The following is a 21492-nucleotide window of genomic DNA, read 5'->3' as shown; positions in this document are numbered from 1 at the left end:
CGTCCCGTCAGCACGCCGGCTGCTTTGCAAAATTGCACAGAGTCTCTGCTGCGGGTCCCTTTAAGGCGCCCGCAGGGACTCGGCTCCCGCAAGCGGAGCGGGGCTGCAGGGGGGGGCTCGCGGCGCTCCATCTCCCTGGCGGCCCCCACCGGATTAATCCCGGGGCGAGCGCGCGCAGGGGAGGAGCCGCCGGCAGCAGCCGGGGAGGAGGGATCATTGCAAACTTGCTGCTGCTGCTGCTTTGCAAAGGGCTCCGGCGGGGCGCGCAGCGCAGCACGGACAGACATCTTAGCCAGGGAGCGGAGCGGAGGTTTCCGGGGAAAACAGACCCCCTGCCTGGCTCTGGATTTATAAACACCGCAGCAGCTGGACGGGGAGAGAAGCGGGGCGGCACGCCCCCCCACCATTCATCCCAGGGATTTTCTTCTCTCCCCCCCCCCCCAAGCACCCTTGCCCATTTCCTCCCCAAACTCCCCCCTCCGCCCCCCACTTCTTACTTTGGATCCTCGTTACACCAGGCGAGGAGGAGGAGGAGGAGGAAGATTTGAAAGAAGAGGCGATGGGCAAAGGCACTAGGTAAGGGGGGGGGATCCTTTTTTTCTCCCCTTTCTCCAGACTTACTTTCTCCCCAGCGAGCAGGAGAGGGGCTGGGTTCGATGTGGGGGGCCCGAGATCGCCCTGGGTGGGTGTCTGATTAAGGTGGGTGGGTGGCTTTGCATGCGGCAATAAGCTGGATTTTATGCAAGTCACTTTAAATGCATTGGTGCCTTTAAAAAGAAAACACACACACACACGCGCCAAGATTGGAAAAGTCTGAGTTGCCCTGTTCGCTCTGCAGCCAGCCACACACGCCAAGAGATTCTCCCCTCTCTGATCTTTCTCCCCACCCCAAATGCTCCACAGTGAAAGGCGGAGATGGGGGTGAGGAGGGGATAGAGGAGCCTTTGCAAATTGGCAATGTGCATTAACAGCTGGGGGGAAAGGCTCGGCATCTGCACACACACAGGGGAACTTGTCCATACAGGGTCCCAGAGGGAGAAGCATGAACTGGCAGGGCCTTTGCTCTCCCATCCACAGCCCTGCTGAAATATATACGAGCTGGGGAGACGGGTGGGGAAGGAGTTTGAGAGAGAGGAAAAACCACACATCACTATTAATAGTCTCAGAATCCAGAGCAGATCATTAACTGTGGGAGCAAATGAACTGAGCAAGGCTTATTCTAGTTGCTCTGGTTTGTAAGGCAGGTATGAGTCTCTCTGTATGACTGAGCAGCTGTTGTGTAAAATCAAAATTATGGTTGAAAGCTGCTTTGAACTAGGAAAGCAGGCCATGAAGTTTCCTCTGCCCCGCATGCTGTAGCCTTTCCTTTCATTTGAACTGCCCTGTCTGGTACTTCAGAAAGTTGCATTGGTAAATCATTTCTTCTGCTATTACCCTCGTGATCTGGTGTCACTTCTTTGCCTTCAACCAACAAGTGCTGGTCCCCTCCCTTTTCTACCCAGATTCCTCTCTTCCAAATGGCTGCCGTGACATTCTTGCTGGGAACTGAAATTCAAGGACCCCAGGGAGGGCTTTTTAAGGTCTATTAAAGATACTGAAGTGATTTTGAAACTGGAATTGGACATATGGAAATGCGGTTGACTTGGCAGCATTTCTTGTGATGCAAAATGCATCATTTCTTTGTGCACATAAATAGCTGCACTTTATTTTGCCCTTAAATATATATACGTAGTTCTTATTTCTATGGTTGTGTATAATTTTTTGGGGTTGTTGTTTGTCCTTAGACTCTTACTGTCATATATATTGGAAGCTCCTGGCTTTATGCCTACATGAGATCCCAGAGAAACTAATCCATGTTGAAGACACCGTTTGGAGCCAAATGGGAAATCTAGACTGAATAAACCAGGAGTTCTCAAACTGGGGGTCACTGCCAGGGGGTCACAAGGCTATTATGGGGGGGGTCGTGAGTTGTCAGCCCTGGCGCATGCCAATAAGCGTGGCATGGCATTGGGGGGAAGGCAGCGTCCCAGCCTGAAATATTTTTTTCAGTGTGGGTCCCAGCAAAAAAAAAAAAAAAAAAAAAGTTTGAGAACCCCAGGAATGAAGTTTCTCACGCATGTCTAAAAATATGTAATGTATGTGTTAGAGAAACCAGTGCAGTTACAGCCCCAGCTGAGCCGTTCTCCTAGTATAGAAATAAGAACTGTTGAGCCCACTTATCTGCAAATGTTGAGTTTAGTGGCTGAGATGTAAATATTTATGATGGGTAAACCGGGGCTGGTCTGACGGAGTCCGTGGGCAACAAGTGTACACTCCACTTTTGAACTGTAATCTCTGGAGTGATAAAATAAAATGAAAATTGACAACAAAGCAATTTCCTGTTCTCTCTCCTGGCCGGGCTCTTCTTGTTCCCTGACTGGCTGACAATGCACAAAGAACAGACTCTCTGGTGAAGCCAACTGCACTGGAGCAGCAGAAGCTGCATGACTGTCTATCCCTCCTGTGGCTTCTTGTGCCTGGGGCTATGGGTTACATTTTGACCCAGTGAGAACAGTCTTGTTTCCACTATGGAAGGCTCTGTACACTCTGCATGTGGTTGGAAGGTACTTGGTAGGGTTGTAAACAATTCTGCCTGTACTCAAGGTGTGATCTGTCCTCCGAACTCTGTGTTTTCGGTTCAGCTAAAGAGTTTGTATGCGAGAAACAGGTTGATGCTTCAGGGGGTGATGTCTCTGATTTTTGTTGTTTTTCCCCTAGGCACGTTTGCTGTGAATGTGCATTTATGATTTGAATGCTTCTATGACCTCTGCTGCCAGAAAAACACCAGCTGTTAAGGTTTAGCTTTTTGCTGTTGATTATCAATAGCCTTGATAAATCTGTATAGATGGTAATGTGACTTCTCGGCATTGCATAGCTGGATAGAAGTTCCCATGTGCTTCTACTTTAGGATTTGTAAGTGTGGGTGGACATATATCTAGTGTTAGCTTGCAGTGTGCTATGCAGAGGAAAAAGCGTGTTATATTAATAGAAGTTCATAAGCCAGGGAAGGAGAGTCAGGACTCTTGAGGTGATCTTGTCTCCACTGGTGTCAGTTGCAAAACTCTCACTTCATTGGCTGGGATCTCACCCCCAATCCCCCTCCTCCAGGTTTTATTGCTGACTCATTAAAGAAGGTTGGGTAGGATATTTAACCTCTATCTGCCTCCCTTTATCTAGCTGTATAATGGATACAACACTTACCTGGAGGGGGGGATTGCTATAGGCATCAATAGCCTATATTATTGCAGAGTTGTGAGACCACAAGAATAACGCAACATATGACAATATCACACTGAAAATCTGTGTGCAGTTATAGTCAATGCTTTCGCAAAGTTTACCTGGATTATTGAAAGCAAATAAATGCAGTGAGTTATCGCAGAGGTGAAGGCGGGGGTGTGTGCGCAGGGTGGGGGAGGAAATGACACAACAGAAGCCAGACAGATGGGAAAAATGTGTAAGTACTTTGTCTGATCTTTGGGCTTTATATTGCTGTGCCAGTCATTTGGCTTCATGTCTTTGCCTTTGTATCTAAAATGTGCCTTGCTATAAAACCTTCCAGGGTTACTAGGTTGTTTATTGGCGAAACCTGAAGCAGTGGCAGGCTGAGTTTTGTCTCCCACAGCCACGCTCTCCTTCTCTGGAGTGGTGAGAGGACGCTCTTGGCTTGGCACCTGAGGGTGCCAGAGAAGTGGTTAGTGGTTTGTATGAAACAAGCCCAAATCCGGTCACAAAAAACACCAAATTGTCACTAATGGTCTGGGTTTTATTTGAACTGATAGCCTAGATTAGAAAGGCTCTGCCAGTCCCCTGAACCATCCAATGCTCAATCAGAAAAGAGGTTTGACGCAGGCCATATTTGACCCCGGATTTATAGATAGGGGCTTTACCACAACCCTTCTCAGCATAGATCAGTGGTTTCCAACCTTTCTGAGTGAAAGCCACACTAGGTAAAACACGCCCCCCAGCTCCACTCCCTCACCGGCCATAAACACACCTAACCCCTATAAATACATATAATGATGATCATACTAAATTACATCATCATCCTCATAAATTACTCTAACCTGAGTAAGAAGCTAAGCCACCGCTTGCCCCATGTGGCCCCGCCTCGTCCCATCCCTCATGGACTGAGGGTAATGGAGGCGGGCTCTGGTGGGTTGGCCAGGGCTGCTCCGGGTCCCCAATGGTGTGGGGCTGTTCCTCTATGGCTGGATGCCTAGCTGGGGGGGCGCTGCTCCTCCTCCTCCTCCACTCCAGCAGGAGTGGAGCTTGGGCCTGCTCCTCCCTTGGGGGGGGCGCTCCTCCTCCGCTCTGGCTGACAGGGAGTTTGGGCGTGTGGAGCGTGGGGGAGCTGCTCCTCCCCTCTGGCCAGCGCTGTGGCTGCTGTGCCTGGAATGGAGCTGGGGGGGGGATGCGGGGGAGGGTGTTAAATTACCTCAATATTACTGAAGCCTCATGGACCCCCTGGAATCTTTGGTGCTTGCCTCCAAGGGGGTCCCCCCCCAGGTTGGGAACCATGGGCATAGAGGATGAAGGCGCATGTGCTGCATAGTTTAAAAAAGCTGTTCCTCTGGCCGCAATGGTGCATACAAGTCTTGCTGGTTGACGTTCCTAAGGGAAAGTTCATGGCCTCCATCTCTCCAGAGCACAAAATCTGGGATGCCAGGACTGCCTGTGATGCAGCATGAGGACCTGTGTGTGGATCGGTGATAGGAATATAATGGTGGTTATTACTCTAGCACCGAGGAGCCCTAATCGTGAACCAGAACTCCAATGCAATAGGTTGTGTATGGGGAGAGAACAGAAGGACAGCCGCAGCCCCAGAGAGTTTGCAGTATAAGACAAGAGACAACATATGGATACAGACAGGCCAGTTGTGAAGCACGGGGAAACCACAAGACGCTGTGGGACAGGCACTGATCTCATGCCCGCGATTTAACTGTTGTCAAGTTGTTTGTAGGCACCGTAAGAAAGGAGAGTTGTGTTTTTTAAGGAGGGATTTGAAGGAGGCGAACGAAGTCACTTTGTGGATGTTTGCGGGAAGCTTTTCCCAAGCATGTGGAGCAGCATGCGAGAAAGCAGGAAGGTGCTAGCTTGAAAATGTACCCAGTGGGCGATGGAGACCGGTGTTACTGGCCTATTTCAAGTGGGAGTTGACATTTTGATGTTGAGTGAATGGTGATAGGTGGGTGAGGTGGGGATAAGCCGTAAAGGGCTTCGAGAGCAAAGGCTAGCAGTTAATTTGAAGAGCAGAGAGGGGGTGATGTGGTCAAACCAACCGGCTAGGAGAAGGGTCTCTGCAGCAGCAGTGCGAATGGATGTGAGCGGGCCAAGATTGCAGTTATAAAGGCTGGAGAGAAGGATGTTGCAGTAATCAAAATGCAAGATGATGTGAGTTTTAGCTGTGGATGGGTAACAGAGGCGGTATTGTGGAGGTGGTATGTAGAAAGAATTTGCAAGACTTAAACATGGCCTGTAGGTGAGGATCTAGAGGGAGTCGTGGTGAAGATGGCACCCAGGTTACAGTCCTGAGTGACAGGCAGGTGTGGGCGGGAGGGTTGCCCACCGTGACTGTAAAAGGAGGTAGCAGGGAGGCATTGGGGGGAGAGATTAAGAGCTCTGCGTCAGCCATGTGGAACTGAAGACTATACATCCACAAGGAGATGTCAGAGAGAAGTGTGGGGTTTTTTTTTCTTCTTCTTCTTTCAGATAGGAGACAGGTCTGCAGTAGAAAGGTAGGTCAGCCAGTTGGCAGTATACAGTTGGTAGTTGAATTTATGGTTGGGATTTCCAGGAGTTAAGGTGAAGTGGTAGAAGATAAGGGGACCGAGGACCCAGAGCCCTGTGGAATCCCCACAGAAAGTTGGATGGGGAGGAAGAGGATACTCTCGTGACTGCTCCTGTCTTGGCCGATCTGTGTTTCAAAACCGCTTTCATATTGGATGCAGATGCTAGTGCTTACTGCAGAAGAGATCTAAGTTCTCCAGAGAGAAATGACTGCAGCATCTGATAGGAACTCCTGGCAGTGGTTAAATCTATACAAAACTTTCACCCCTACCTGTATGGGAGAAAGTTTGTGGTTAGGATAGACAGGGCAGCTTGGCAATGGCTCTTTAGATTCAGGAATCCGGTGGGTTGCCAGGTGACTGGAAGAACTGCCATGTTGTGATTTCATAGTCACCCAACAGCTCTGGGCATAATCATAGTAATGCTGATGGCCTCGTTGGGAGGCTAATGGCAAACACTGCCTTAAGCGGGCGAGCAAGGAATTGGTTGCTCGAAGGAATAAGTGTTCCCAGGAAGAGGTGGCTGTCTCCTCTCTTCCCTTAATTTGCAGAAGTGGAAGAGTTCCTCCTGGTTCACTCCCTGGAACACAGAATGTCAGAAATGGACTCTGGAGCAACTGACAGCTTCCCAAAGAGAGGATCCTGATTTAGAACAGTTTTGTGATTAGAAAATCATTTGGGAAAGGCAGCCACTTTGTAATGTAGCATCCCCTCAAAAGACCACAGTAAAAGCTTTCTGGTCACAGTGGGGAATCTTGGTGTTGACAGATGAGATGGAATAAAAGATGGGAGAAACCAGCTGGTTGTACCAGATACACTGGAAAAGGAGCTTCTGAGGTTGTGTCATAAATGTAAAACCGCTGGATGTTTTGGGGCTGCCAAAACCTTAGCCAAGCCAAGGGAAAATTTCTGTTGAGTGAAATGTGGGCAGGATGTAGAAAATTGGTACAGGAAATGTGATACTTGCAGTACAAAGAAGGGGGCCCCCTAACATCAGGAGAGGCCATCCGCAGCAGTATCTCATGGGGGCATCAGTGGAGTTCATTGCTTTTGATGGGCTTAGTCTTCTGCCTGGAACAGAGACTGTCAATCGATATTTTTTGGTAGCCAGGGAACTGTCATTGTATTTTATACCATACAAGGCTTAGCTGTATTTGAGGCCATGTGTGTAAATAAGTTCTCCTGTACAATTGCATAACTTCTTTTAGATTACCCAGAGTTAGTTATGTGAATGTGTCTGACTGCAGAACATCGCTCTACTGAGCAAGTGTTTGCTTTCAATTAATTTATTGGACGGGAAACCTGATTAAAGGTAATAATACTTAGCACTTGCGTTTCACTTTACATGTTCAAAATATACGTTACAAGATGATAACATCCTCAAACCTCTTGAGAAAGAAGGAGGGAGATGATATCGCTATTTTACTTGTGGAGCATAGCAATAAACTCAGACTATAAGGTCAAATAAAAATTCAAAAGTGATTGATTATTTTTGGGTGCACAATTTGAGATCTTCAAGGGGTCTGAATTTCAGAGACAGGTACTTAGCACTGCCAGACCAAATGGTCTTGTTCTGATCAAATCACTAGACACTGCTGGAAATTTAGGCCAGCAAAGTTAAGTGAGGTGCAAGTTTCAGAGTGTGTCAGTTGAAGATATGGTAAGGATGTGTCTTTTCTCCATAGAGTATTCATGAGGTTCATTCAGTGCAGAAGTTTGGTGCAGTTGTAATTCTTTTCTGGGATTTGTGCATGGCTATCAAAGTCTCAGAGATGCATAGCGTGGGCTGTACACAATTGGAGTTGAGCATGGAGATGTAGGATGTCATGTGCTTAAATGGATGAAATACTGTTTTCTCGTCACTGCACTTGTGTGAACTGTAACTTGCATTAGTCTTAGCTGAGAGACTTGAGTGGTGAAAAAGGTCTAGTGTCCAAACACTCCACCAGCCTTAAGGAAGCTAGAAATGTCACAAGAACATTCCAACTGCCTCAGTGATTAGAGGCTGCGATTTTCCAAGATGCCTGGGGGATTCTGGCACTCAGATTGCGAAGGTCATGGATGCACAAATTGGGGGTTGTGACCCAGGGCTTTGGCTGGCTTTGAAGACTCTTTTTAGTGTGTGTTCAAATATATGGTGCACTCTAATGCGATGGAGAGCAGTTGTTCGCTATGGAAAGCCATGTGTGTAGGAAGGATGTTACTGACCTGTAAATGACAAGGTCCCTCTCCTGTTGACTGTACAGTTTAAATTAGGTAGACCAATGTGATGCACAGGAAATTGATGCAAATATGCTGCCGATGGAGATGAATGTAGAGATGGTGCTTCCTGAACGAGGGGGCTCGTGAAGAGGGGATGAAGGAGGAAAAGACAGGGCTTGGCAGACAGCATGTATTGCAGTAGTGGTCTCTGTAATACAGGGCATGAATCTGGTAGGAGATGGAGGGAAACAAAACCGAGTAGAGGGAAATGAGAGCAGGGATAGGTGGTGGGGGAATCTAAACTTGACCTGCGTGAGAGGCAGCATGGTCCAGTGGATAGAACGCTGGACTTGGAGTCAGAAAACCTGGGGTCTATCTCCAGCTCTGTCCAGACCTTGGATGAGTGACTTCCCCCCTCTCTCTCTCTGCCTTTGTTTCCTTACCCAGCCTTTGTCTCATCCATTTAGGTTGTAAGTCCTTTGGGGTGTGCATTTTCTTTTACTAGGTGTATGTACAGCACCTAGCACAATGGGGGTCTGATCTCGGTTTGGGCCGCTGGATGCTACTGGACCACTCCTGATATTTAAAAGACAGGCAAGTGAAGGCGTTTGGGAAAGTGGGGTGTTGTGGCTGGAGTGGTAGGAGAGGAAAGGTATTAGGAGATCAGCACAGGGAGCAGTCCTGCTCCTGCTAGAATCAGTTGGAGCCTGGCCTTCACTGGGTGCAGGATTGAATTGTTCTGGTGATATTAGAGTGTGGACATGCTTTGGCGTGGGAAAGCCAGAAAACAGGCTACAACTGCAAAATCAGAGATGCCCAAAATGTTGGCTGGAGTCTTAGCAGTAAAGACGAAGAGAAGGCGACTGCCTGTAGCTGTGATGCCGAGGAAGGGCCAAAACTCTCCACTACAGCAGCACAGCTACAGCCCTGCGGCTGTGCTGCTGTAATGCCACCGTGTAGGTGGAAGGAGTTCTTCTGTGGATGTAGGTAATCCGCCTCTCTGACAGGTGGTAGCCAGGCTGATGGAAGAATCCTAAGTACGGTGCTCAGGGCCCAAAATCTTTCACAGCACTGGACGATGTAGATAGGGCTAAGTTGTATGTATCGACCAGGTCTTAGTGAGAATCGGGATATGGGGGTAAGAGGGAGAGCAGAAGTGTATCAAAGCAAGGTGATGTGCTGCTGGATGACCCTGATGATGATGATAACACTTAGCTCTATGAAGCACTTTATATTTTCAGAAAGCTGAACAAACATTAGCTAATATAAAGAATAGCGGCATTGGCTCGTTGCAGGGAGGGACGTTAACTCCGAATTAATTTTACGATCCATGAAACTGAAGGTTATTTTAAAAAGTAATAACTTAAATGAAAAGACTGACGTTGTCAAGAATAGCTGAATGCGCTGGTTGTTTAATGCCTTCCATTTTTTCTTCTTAGCCTGTGGTTTTTGGCTTGGGAGCTAATTATAGGCAATATCAACTTACGGTTGGATCTGAACCTACATTGCTCTTTAGTCAACCAAAAAATGTCCTCTTATCCCTGATGCCATAATATTTGATTTAGAAGGAATGGCATCAGCTTTGGTTTTTTTTGGGAGGGGGGGAGGAAAGTGGGGCGGGAGTGTGCTGTTAACTGTAGGGAAGCAGACTCTTAAAACCTGGGACACCTTTAAAAGAAATTATTAAAGCTGGTCCTATTAAATAATGTAATGTTTTCTATCAGATTTTTTTATACAGACTGTATCCCAGGACAGTTCATGGCACGACAGCTTAGGAGGCAGCAGCGGTGTCTGAATTGTTGACGATGTTGCATGACAAATGTAAAGCATTCAGTCATGAGGAGGGTGTCTGAGGGAGAAGAGATGGAAAGACAGAAGGTTGTTCCAGATGGCAGGAGCTCTGTAGGAAGAGGCTCTTGGATTGACTGTGGTGGATGGGAGGAAGGCGGTTGCTGGAATGTACTGAGGAAGGCAAGGAGATTGCAGCAGTCGGGAGTAGCGCCGTGGAGAGGAGCGTGTCTGAGATGAATGGGGGGGCCAGTGTTTTGGGGTTTTTTTGTGTGGCTGGGCCTGGTGTAGTCAGGCTTCTCATGATGTAGAAGAAGGCAAGTGACAGCAGAGAGAGGAAGTGAAGACCGAGATAAGGGTTTTGGCAGTGGCGGGAGTTGAGGTGGTATAGTAAGTGATAGTGCTGAGGTGGCAATAGGCTGGCACCTAGAGATGGCAGGAAGAGGAGGAGAGCTGTGGTCACAGATGATGATGTTGGGACTGTGGTAGTACAGGAGAATATGGTCTGAGCCACGACTTTTGGGTTAGGCTGTTTTCAGGCCTAAAACCCAGGCCCTGAAGACAGATGTGGAGATAAAGCTCGAAGTTGGCTTGATGGAGACCCTGGGAGGGTGTCTAGGGAGGCAGAGCCATTGATTAGACACGCAAAGAAGTCTGCGCTTAGGGTAGAAAGTAGCCAAGCAAGGAAAGATTTGCGCAGAGGGGCAGTAATGAAACCTGACTGGTTTCATTTCCTCTAAGGCGGGGTCTGAGAACAGAGGTGGAACCATCGACCGAAGCAGAGTGACTTGATATCTAGGAGCAGTGCTATGACTGCTGTGGACCAGGGTTGTCTCCTTAGCTGTGGAATTGGGAAGTGAGTGGGGGATCCCCACCCACTGAAGTCTCCCACTGAAGCTAGAGGGCTTGGCCCTGCTCCTGTGGGCCTCAGTGGTGCAGGATCGGAGCAGGCGAGCCTATCCGGGCAGAGGGTGTTGGATGTGGCTGAGGAAGGTGGGTTCGGGTGTAGTGGGAAGGGATGTGCAGAAGAGTGTGTACTTTGAAAGGGGGCCTGGAGAAGGACATTAGAGAGCCAAAGTGAGGAGGAAAGGACCCTTGGCACTGGCAAGTGTTAGCCAGAGTCACTGGACCCATCTGGGAGGAGACTTTCCAACGGGGGAGGCCAGCTTCCTCAGATGGGAAGCACTCGGAGGGAAAGTGCCGGTTACTGGGGAGACACAGGATGTTGCTAGTATTGCGTCTGATAGTCACAGGCCCATCAGCAGCTGTGTGAGTAAACGTGCCAAGGCAGGGAAAACCCTCAGGACTTCCTTTCTGTGGTGCTGGCTGTAGAGTTAATAACTAGCCAAGTGTCCTTGGTTCATCCTTTCATTGTGGAAGAGAGTCATTTACATAATAACACTTAGCATGGGCTTTATTTAGAGTCACTGGAGAGCCTGACGTATATGGAGAGCGTTAGCAGGGGCCTCTAGCAACGAAGCTGAGGTCCACACTTCCTTAAAGCCTGGGGTAGGGAAGGGGTGTTGGTTGTGGGGTTTGGGTTGCACTCCTCTGCAGAGCGCAGGCTGTAACTTGGATGAATTATTCACCCTGCGTAGAGCTATAAAGCACAGTGAACTGGTATGGCCTGAAGCAGTACTTCAATACCCAGCATGTCTGTCTCAGTGGTGGGGATCTGTACGTCTGTGAAGGTACTAAAAAAAACCGAGAGTCCTGTAGCACCTGTTGTCGCTCATTGTTTTTGCTGTATACAGACTAACACGGCTACCCCTCTGGAACTTTTCACCATGTGAAGGTACTCTTTCTTTCTAAACCCAGTCTCTGTGTGCAGAAAAATGAACAGCTGTAATAGGAAATGTAGGATTTTCCTAGGAATCTTTGAGTGTTGAGGGCGGTAAAAATGGAAAGAGATGCACTCAAGGTGTTACCTCCAAAATGTAATCTACTCTGCAGTTCTGCTAGTCTGATGCCAATTGCCAGAGTGAAAAAAATTCCAACCCTTTACCAAACTAGAACCATCCTGCTCTGCACACATGCCCACCAATTCATAGAGGGGAAGGATGGTCCAGTGGTTAGTGCTCTTGCCTTGGATGTAGGAGACCTTCAATTCCCTGCTCTGCCACGGACTCCCTGTGTGACCTCTGGCAAGTCACTGGGTTTCTTTGGGTATGGCTGTTCTGCAGCTGCGAATGAACTTCCCCAGCCTGGATAGATAGACTCGCGCCACGCTGGAGGTAATGTGTTTAAAAAAAAAAAAAAAAGTGTATCATTGGCTGCAGCTCCAGTCCCACCCAACTCCTTAGGTTTTGGAGTCCGAGCTGCAGTATCCACACTGCTATCTTGAGTGGGTGAGAGTGCACCCGCGAGTGTGTCTATCTGGGCTGGGATGCTTGCTCCTAACTGCCATGTAGATGTACTCTCTGCGCCTCATTTTTCCATCTGTGAAATGGGGTAATAACACAGCCGTACCTCACAGGACTGTCACTGCGGGATAAATCATATTAAAGATTGTGAGGCGCTCTGATACTACAGTCATGGTGCCATACAAGTTCCTTAGATAGATAATTATAATTTCTGTAGGGTCCTAGATTTCCACCACTGCACACACTACAATACACACTGTCTGCCAGGGTTAAGAATTTTTCAGCGGAGGGTATTGCATGGCCCCTGTGAAGTGCAGTTTATGAGAATTTGGCCCGTCACCATCAGTGAGTTTAACACCCCTGCACTAGAGCAGTATTTAGTGGTGTCAACATATGGCTGCTACGTTGGCAGATATGTCACAGCTCTGGATAAGTGTTTACCCCGAGTTTGAGTGACCCTGTGCCTTCCTCTGCCTTTTTGACCTGATATTATGAGGTCCTGATTTTGCTAAACGTTACTGTTTTGCACTCAAGTGAGTCATTAAACTATACATATAGTATATAAACAATGGACCCATTACTAGTGGGATACTCCTGCATAGGAGTGTGATCTCAAGACGTTTCCAGAGTTAATTGTTTGCTTTAGGCCCAGCTGGAATTTAGGAAAGAGAATTTAGGTCCCTAGATAGCTTTTGTTTTGTTTTTGTTTTTCGTCTCTCTAGCACGAGAATTCCTCCAGAATTTTGTTTTCCCTCTTGGGGGGAGGTCTTGCTCCTCATACATCCTTAGACACCCGTACAGTTCTTAGCCAAGGAGAGCACCTGCTCATCTATATATTTTTGCCATAGCTGATAGGACCTTTTTGGTTTGTAGGATTTGTATAGTGTGTGTGTCTTACTTGAGAGACAAGGTGGGTGAGGTAATTATCTCTTATTGGACCAACTTCTCTTGGTGACAGAGACAAGCTTTTGAGCTACATAGAGATGCATTTAATCAAAAATAGACACCTAGCTGGATTTGAAAGCTGTGTTTCCATGGAGGACCTTTGTAGTCCTGAACATTACAGGGTGATTTCACAAAGGGTATGTCTTCCCTAAACTTTTAAACCTCCAGTTAGTCGATTGCCAGTTAACTGTCAAGGTACTGGGGACACGTTTGTAAAGGCGGGCGTGGATGAGACTCCCTATAAGTGTGATCAAGGAAGTTACAAACATTTGTTCTTTACTTGGCTGATTCCTAGGATAAACAGTGTTTGTAGCCTGCAAGAAAGGTGTGAGGAATGTCCACACACACCAGCCTTTACAAACATACTAAGAACCTTGAGAGTCAATTGGCAATTAGTTAACTCAAGATAAAGTCTAGTGCAGGCAAGCCCAAAGCCTTTACTAACTGATTCCCCCCCCCCCCCCCCACCCCTTTCTGTGCTAGCATAACTTGTCAGGTCTACTGTATTATGAGTTCTGAGTTGCCACTCCAGAGGTCGAGGAAATTGCTGATGAAATGCAATGGCCCCACCTCGCAGTCTTGCCAAGTAAATTTTTTGTGTGCATTGAAAAGTCAGAACAATTTGTTATGCAGTCAGACGAGTCTTCTCTGTAATCCCTACATATTCTTCTCACAGAGGCAGCTGCAGATGTAGTGATTCTCAGAGCAGTGAATCTGTCTTAAACAGTCACTTATGGCATCCACAAAAGAAGATCGGCTGCATGATATTAGCTTTCTGAGAGAGGCGGAGCAGAATTGTATTTGCTATGTTTGGGAGTACTTTGAGACTTTTTCTTTAAGAGATGGCAGCCTTCTTGTGCCTGTTTCACTGTATTTAATTTATATCTAGTCTTTCAATTAACACAGTGCAATTGTCTCAAAATCCTGGTGCACAGATCTATGTCACATTGAAGACCTGTTACAAAAATAATGCAATGTCAACCTTAAAACACTCCTCAGCCTGTAGCGGCTTAGCCCACTGAGCTCTACTCAGCTCACTTGCTCCAAAAAGGGGGTGAGGGGGGGGAAGCGCTTGGGTTAAAAACTAGGACTGGTCAAAAACCTTCCATCATACTGTTTTTCAGTGGAAAGTTGGGGTTTTGATTTAAATTTTTTTTCCTGAAAAGTGTCTTTTCACAGAAAAATGTGATTATTTTAGAATGCCCTGATACTGGAATGTTTTCAGTATTTGTCAGACAACCAAAATATTTCCATTCTGAAATCCCCCTGCAGTACCTCCATGGGAGCTATAGTTTGGGTGTCTCATGCTCCCATTCTCCTCTGTGGGTCAGTCTTCTCAGCTGGACTTCATCTCCCATGATGCACTGCCTCCCCTTTCCAAGGGAGGAGACCCTGGTGCATCATGGAGGATATAGTTTGTCCTGGGATCTCGTATGTAGATAGGTTTACTAGCATTAACACTTTTTTTTTTTTTTTTTTTAAATACTGGTATTACTACATCCATAGTAGGGGGTTGTACTGCTTTCATTATACCAGTGAAGATACACGGGAACCAAACCAAAGAGCGCTTTCTACTGTCGATCAAACCTAGCGCCTTGAATTGCACCTGCAGTGTAATCTGATGCCACAGCAGTTTGTGGACCATTGGAGCAATGAGCCCTCTGATACACATCTCTAAGGAAGTGGGTACATGTAGAACATATTTTTTCTGTTTCCCATAGCGGCAGTGACTTCAGGTCACAGTTTACCTCTCAAGGTTGCTAGTGGTTACATCATACTTTCGCTGGGGGTCTGTGGCATCTGCTCAGGTTTATGATGACTTGTCCTTGGCTGGAATCTTTTGCCTGGCTCAGAAATGCTGCTGTGGCTACGTTTCCCGAGCAGGCGTATGTCACTTCTCCCTCTTTTTTGGTGCATCTTTGCGCCAAGTTAACAATTTCTAGTCTCATTAAGTCGCTGTCCGATAAAGGAGATGCTACAGAACTGTGTGGCGGGGTGCCTATCCCGCACTGGCCAAGAGGGGGTTAAGGAAGGCTGGGCGAGGAGCAGCCAATGGGCAGGAGCAGCGGGGCAGCCAATCAGGGCCCAGGAGCCCAGTATAAAAAGGGGAGTAGCAAGCAGAGTCACTCCCAGGAGCTCAGGGAGGGAAGGTTGGCTGCCCGGTAGGTTGGTGAGCAGGGAAGTGGCCGCAGCCTTGAAGACAGTGGAAAGCCTTGACGACGGCAGGAAGGGAAGAATGACGGAGCACTGGCTGCAGATGGGGGCATTGCCACGAGCTAATTTCCTGAAACACCAGCAGGAGGCGCCTGTCGGGCAGTGAGTGGCAGACAGTCTGTCACAGCCTGCCAATATTCCAAGTCTCCAACTCTTACACATGCTGCTCTACTCTGTGCATTAGGATTGAATCAGTCACTGAACTCTTTATTAGGTCAGCACTAGACAGCCATAAAACGATGCAGACAAACTCTGACCTCTGCTTCTGGCACTACAGAAGAGATACAGAAGTCCATGTTTGTTCAAGGAGCATTTCTGTGGCAAGAAGCTTACTCTGTGTGTGAAACTCCCCGTCATCTTGGTCTCGGCTTGGAAGCCACCAGAAAATTCTCTTCTTGATGTTGGTTCTGGTTGCTGGACATACTGCGCTGATCATGGGAAGATCCTTCAAAACACCATATTATTTTATTATTTGTATTGCAGTGGTACCTGGGAGCCCAAATCATGGAGCAGAACCCCGTTGTGCTAGGTGCTGTACAAACACAGAATGAAAAATGGCCCCTGCCCCAAAGAACTTATATTAAAGTTACCACTGTAGGGGGACATTGCTAAACTGCATATCTTTATAATGGACTCACACAAATTATTGGTCTCTCCCAGCTAAGATTTAATAGCAGATTTTATAAAGTACTGATTAGGCTCCAGCATGCTGCAACATAGTGTAATAAATAACTAAACTACTATTGGTAGCACGGTTTGCGGCACATTGCCATCCCGTTTTAAATGGTTTGCTCATTTGCAAAATGCAGTAACTTGCCATTGGTTTCCCAGGCATTGGTGCAGATGAGTGAGGTTCTGCTATATTCAACTAAACTAATCAACTTGACTTTCACAACAAAATTCCTGCCCTTGTTGCAGGTAGATTACATAGAAACCCTGCTGTGTTGGGGAAGGGAACTGGGTTGATGAAGTGCCTTTTAAAGTCAGCACGCGTCCATTCAGTTGCTACTGTGGTGACCTGGCTGGGCTGCATTTATGTTGCTAAGCCTTTTTTCATGTCACCGCTAACTCAGTGAATAGATTAACAAATCTAGTGTCTCAAAGGAATAGGTTTTGAATTTTAAGGGGCAACATTTCACACAAAAGGGGGGGAGGGGCATCTAAGTTGCATCTGCATGGTGGATGCATGTGAGAAAACAAAATGGGTATTTTCATCTGTATGTGCAACTGCATCATCTGTGCATGTACTTAACCTGTTTGCTGTCAGCTGTGTGGATGCAGTTTGGCAGCCTTTGGTTTAGAAATGTTATGATTTACAGCTGGTAAGACTTTCTGACAAGTGAACTCACTTTACAACTAGTACAGTTCGTAGGCGTTTGTCCTGATTGAACCCAAAGCTGGGAATCTTTTGGAGGTTGGCGTGTTTCTGTGCTGAGCTTTTTTCTGCGGTGATGCCAGGCCTTTGCGTTTGTGCTGCCTCTCCTGGTGCATGTGAAGTCTGTAGTGTTTATCCTTGTGCCGAAATAGGGCACCAGTGTCCGTCCGTGAATCTGTCGTTGTCTTGCCTGGCTTAAACCTCCACAGTGATTGCTGGGTTCTCTGCATGGTTTCTACAATAGATTGGGTTTCTTTCCTAAGTTGGTGTTTGGTCTGTGGATTGACTCAATTAGCAGCACCTGAAGTTGCTTTCTGATGCCCTGGGTGCTGATGCTATTTCCCTTCCCTCCTCTCTTTTGCAGCAGTACCGTTTCTTGCTCTGAACTCTTAATCAATCCTTCCCCATCCCTGTGGCCTCTGAGGGGTATCTCTACATCGCTGTCCTGGCTGTCCTGTGTCAGCTGACTCAGGCTGTGGCTGTGAGGCTATAAAATTGCAGTGTAGATGCCTGGTCTCCGCCCGGTCTCTGAGACCATCCCCTCCATACAGCTCTAACCCCATGAGCCCGAGTCACCGGATGGGTCAGTCCTAGGTTTTTTATTGCCCTGTAGACATACTCTGAGATGCCCCGGGGTTAAGGAGGTGAGATTGTGAATTCTGATGGGAGAAACCAGTCTTGAGCTTTCCTTCCATTCAGCCAGATGAAGGCAAGTAGCAGTTTCACGTATGTTTTCTGTTTAGTTTATGCCTTGTAACATAGGGATTTGTTTTTCCTTTCCCTCTCCTGATTTTTGTCATTAAAGCCCATCTTAATCAGGGATTTTTATACCAAAACAATGCTCCCTGAAGATGGTCGTGTGTGTCTTTTGGGTTTCTTCCTCCTCATGTACCAGTCCAGGGCATTGCTACTTTGCAATGTTTCTCCTGGATTTAATTATCATTCTAATGACTGGAGCTTCATGCTGCAACAGGGATTTCAGCAGTTCAGCCTCTGTTAAAAGCCATGCCATGCGCGGAGTGGCAGGTAGTGTTGCTATGCCCAAATGCCTTAAGTAGTCTATCCAAACCCCATGTGATCGATTCAGTGTAGAAACTTGAGCAGACAAGAGTCTGCCTGTCACTGGAAGGAGTTTTACACATGCTTCTCCTCCAATTAGCCTTAAAAGTGGATTTTCTATCTGTAGCCATTATCAGCGGTGGCTTTGGTCAACATTTTAGGTGGGTTACCCAGTATTGGCAACCCCTGGCCTACCTCCCCAAAATAGTGAGGCTACGTTAATACTTCTAAGGATCTCGTAATTTTAACATTTTTGGTTTCTTTATAATTTTGCCTTCCGGTGTTTGAATCTTTTTGGGGTTTCCCATTTTCAATCTTTCTCTGTCCCCATGAGGGCTGGAAATGTCCTCCTTTTTAGTTTTAATTTTAAATGGAAGCTGAGATCCTCTCGTGGTCCTGTGTCTCCAGGGGCTGGGGATTTAAGAAAAAATACCAAATTTTATGAGACTTGGAAATAAAATCGCAGGAACTGGCAATTACTGCAGCTTGCCTTGGCTCTTTGAAAGTGTTGCAGCACGGTTGCTACTGCTTTGGAGGCACTTCTTAGACCAGGCAGTCTGCAGCCAGGCCAGTCGAGTGTCGATCTTTCATTTGGACAAGCAAGTCCATTGCACAGCTTTGAACTGGGATGCAAGTAAATTTTTATTTCCCCTCCCATTTTTGTTTCCTCTTTCTGTGTGGGGCAGTGCCTCCAGAGTAGAGACTCTGCTCACCATTTACTAAAGAAACCCATCCTGTTGCAGAAACTTGTCATCAGGATAGGAATTCCCCCTCCTTCCCCCCAACAGAGCAACTTTGTGATATTATTAGGAAAGGAGCCTGGCTGTGTGGCTATAGCAGGATACAGCATAGATGCAGCCCGGACAATATGGTCTTGTTCTCATCTTCCCCCTTTCTCCTGTATGACCTGTAGAAACTTTTGCAGCCCCTAGGCATGGTGGCAAACAAATCTGTTGTGTGTCTGCATGACATGAGAGAGGCGTCCCAAGTGATTATGTCAGTCAGTCATTGACTTGCCCTTTGTTTTTCTGCTTTTGAAGGCCTGTTTAATCATTTACATCGCATATCCCTATCAGGCAGGGCACCTGGAAAGTAGCTGGCTGCTCCCTTCCCGTGAGCTGGAGCGGGTGATGGCCTGGCTGACGTAGGGGATGTCAGCATGGGGGGTTTAGAGACTCCAGCACTGTAATCGGGTTTTGCTGAAGACGAGGTTGTCATTGATATCCCTGGGATTTGGCATCTCTATATATACACATGCCAAGCTCTATTTAAGTCTGAGTTCATGTCAGTTCATTTGCCTTGGAAAGGGCAGGAAGTGCCCTGCGATTGCAGTATGTTAGTGTCGTTTCTATTGCCAATCCGTGCAAATTCCTACGTTTGTACTGAGCCAACCTCCGGAAGGTTCCGAGCCGTGGGTTCAGTCAGGACAAATGCTTGCCAACTCAGGTGCTTGATTCGAATTACGTGAACGCCTCAAGCCTGTGAATTTGATGGTGTCAAATAGGCTCAATTGGAAGATTTCCAGTCAACCAAGGAACACGGTGTGAGTAGATTTATCTCTGGGGTGTTTTTCTCTTTCTCCCAATCAGGAGGGTTGAATGACTTAGTTGCGCTAAAAACAAAAATGGATTGGGGTCAGGGAGGGCAGGTATGTCAGAAACTTTCAAAGGCTTCAGTTCTAGAAATGGGGAGTTGTTTCTTTTTTAAAAGCACCAGTTTGCCTGTGCCAAACTGTTACACGTTTCTAAGACACGCTCAGTCTTGGTGAATGGGTATAAACTAATCTGGGGAGGAGAGAGGAGCCCTCGAATATCTTGTTGGACTTTTCCCTTGAATTCTTTTGTGCCCTTGTTTGTGTTTACTGACCTCTCTGCAGTCGAGGGGTGGGTTTTTGTTTTGTTTTGTTTTGTTTTGTTTTTTGCTGGCACAAGAATTCACTGAAAGTGAATGTTAAACTCGCTTTCCAATTTTTGTAGAACATGCATTTTAAGTTCACTTTCCCCTGGGCGTTCTCACCAACAACTTAATTGTAAGAAGAACTTAATTGTAATCAGGGAACAGGCTATTCCAAGGGACTGGTCCCTGTTAAGGGGTGCTACTCAGATTGTGTGTTTTGGATAGCAACCTACAGTGTAAACAAAATCCACTAAAAATTTGGTTTGAATCATTTGGATTAATAAACTCAAGAAAACCATGCTCTGTTCCTGGCCATTTCCCAACCCCAGAAAAGAGATGAAAGAATTCATTAGGACGTATTCACTCAGCTCTGCAGCCTGTCTGGGATCTGGCTTGCTACTTTCATCCCCTAGCTCAAGAGAAAGGTCAGAGGCCGCTCCCCTGGGGAGGATTTGCTGTTGACTGACTGAATTGCACTCTGTCATTATCCTGCGGGCTAACGAATGCCGTGGCCTCGTTGGCACTGGCTTCAGAAAAAAGCACAGTCATCTGCATGTGGCCTGGAGGCAGGGGACTAAAACTGGGTAACAGAAGAAAAGAAAACACTTTACGGAGCAGATGTGGAATTTGCCCAGTCTGTCCTTTTGAAGGCAACACTGGAACAACCACTAAGGGTCTCATCTTCACTGTTGAACACTGGTAATTAATGCGTGTGAGCAATCCTGAGGTAAAAATGCAGTGAAGATAAGACACTTGGGTTTTACCAGGAGGTAAATTTGCTAAGGTCAACCCTGTATCCCTGCTTGGGGTTGACATCGCCTAGTTTACCTCGCAGTGTAACTAACGTGCCCTTGTCTTCACTGTGCCTTTTATTTGGGAGAGTTCACGTGCATTAGTGGCTCTGAGGTGAAAAACCCATCGCTTTTAGCCGTGAAGACAGCCTAAAACAATGGTTAATGGCATGTTGTGTCTAGACAGGTGGGAGTCAGGGTTCATGGCTTTGCTACTGACTTGCTACGTAGGGATGGATAAATCTTTAACCTTTCTGTGCCTCCATTTACCCATCTCTATTATACTTGTCTTCCGTCACAGAGATGTTGAGAGTTGATGGGCCAAATTCTCAGTTGGCATAAATAGGGAAACTTGCTTTAATCAGTGGAACAGTGCCCATATACTGCAGTAGAGAATTTGGCTTGACGTTTGTAAAGCACTTTGAAATCCCAAAATGCAAGGGGTACAAAGTACTCTTATCAGTTTCCTAAGAGAATATTACACACCTAGAAATCCTCCTCAGCCAGCTGACCTGTGGGCTTAGTTCAATATCATTTCCAAGATAGCTTTTCACATAACTGATTTTAAAAAAATTTCCACAATATTATAGGTTATAGGTCAGTGCTGCAGAACCCTTACATTGGTGGTATATATCGAGATGATGTGTATCATTTGATAGACCATATCTCTTAGCTTGAACTTTTTTTTTTTTAATACTGAGGGCCCTTGTGGTGGTTTTTTGCTTTTTACTTAGCAACCAGTTTTTGAGACAAACAGAAAGTGAGCCTACTGTTACAGTAGAGTCCACTAAACTGAAACATCTTGGCACCCAGCCCACTGCACTGTCTGAGAAAATGACATGTAAAAAACAAGTCAGGAAAGATCTTTAAAATATAAATACTGAATACAGATGATGGTGCATCTTATCGTTAATTTATTGCGGTGATTGCCTTATTTAAAAGAGCAGATTGTGGAGCTTCACACTTTTTAACCACTGGTTAAACATCACTTAACTACTTGGCAGTGGCCAAATGCATCCCTGTTAAATGGGGTT

General features: G+C 46.7%; 1 protein-coding gene across 28 annotated transcripts in view; it reads left to right on the top strand.

Moving 5' to 3' along the window:
• The first annotated feature begins 430 nt into the window (after nt 1-430).
• NCOR2 (nuclear receptor corepressor 2) overlaps nt 431-21492 on the top strand; it is a 373900-nt gene continuing 352838 nt past the window's right edge. For 25 of the 28 annotated variants that reach the window (XM_067539730.1, XM_067539728.1, XM_067539729.1 and 22 more), the window contains exon 1: nt 432-576. The gene's annotated coding sequence lies outside the window, so the exon portion shown is untranslated. Of the gene's footprint in view, nt 577-21492 lie in introns of all 28 variants that reach the window. The other 3 variants (XR_010918232.1, XM_067539723.1, XM_067539724.1) reach the window with 1 other exon arrangement.

The sequence above is a fragment of the Emydura macquarii genome, unplaced genomic scaffold (assembly GCF_026122565.2).
Source record: "Emydura macquarii macquarii isolate MOO-44397 ecotype Brisbane River unplaced genomic scaffold, CSIRO-AGI_Emac_v2 contig_554, whole genome shotgun sequence".
In the NCBI taxonomy this organism is placed as follows: domain Eukaryota; kingdom Metazoa; phylum Chordata; order Testudines; family Chelidae; genus Emydura; species Emydura macquarii.
The sequence above is the reverse complement of the archived record's forward strand: the minus strand, read 5'-3'. Positions and strand labels throughout refer to the sequence as shown.